Raw genomic sequence first — 702 nt, forward strand, 5'->3', positions numbered from 1 at the left:
ATTTTAATGTTACTGTTTTTATTATCTTATTTTTCCTTGTTTCCTTTCCTCACTGAGCTATTTTCCTTGTTGGAGCCCCTGGGCTTATAGCATCCTGCTTTTCCAACTAGGGCTGTAGCTTGGCTAGTAATGATAATAATAATAATAATAATAATAATAATAATAATAATAATAATAGTATTTTTATGAATATTATGCTAAAAATAGAAGTTGCCAGGAATTTTCATATATTTGAATATTTCCTCATAGTTATTGGGGAAAACCCTCAAATATTTAGACCATATTTAAAAGAAAATATATATGATTATACATATCTTATATTGCTATGTTTACATTGAACATGCATTGCGTAAAATAGCTCTTGGGAAAATGGTAATTGTCACTTTTTATGATTATTATTTTAACTAAAGAACAGTGATTTCAACCATGATAGTTCTTTTTACTCTCGATAGGTAGATAGATACACACACACACACACAAACATACACTGCAACTCTTCTAAAAATATATTAACCAATATATATATATATATATATATATATATATATATATATATATATATGAAGCTATAAACTCAGTATTTACTGTAGTAAATATTAGATAATAAGAAGATTTAAGCTTAAACTCCCCCCTGGAGAATTACTGGAACTACTACTTTGCGTCATTTGTGACTGACGCCCACCTCCTCCTGTCTAGCTAGTG

The sequence above is a fragment of the Palaemon carinicauda genome, unplaced genomic scaffold (genome assembly GCF_036898095.1).
Source record: "Palaemon carinicauda isolate YSFRI2023 unplaced genomic scaffold, ASM3689809v2 scaffold234, whole genome shotgun sequence".
Taxonomy (NCBI): domain Eukaryota; kingdom Metazoa; phylum Arthropoda; class Malacostraca; order Decapoda; family Palaemonidae; genus Palaemon; species Palaemon carinicauda.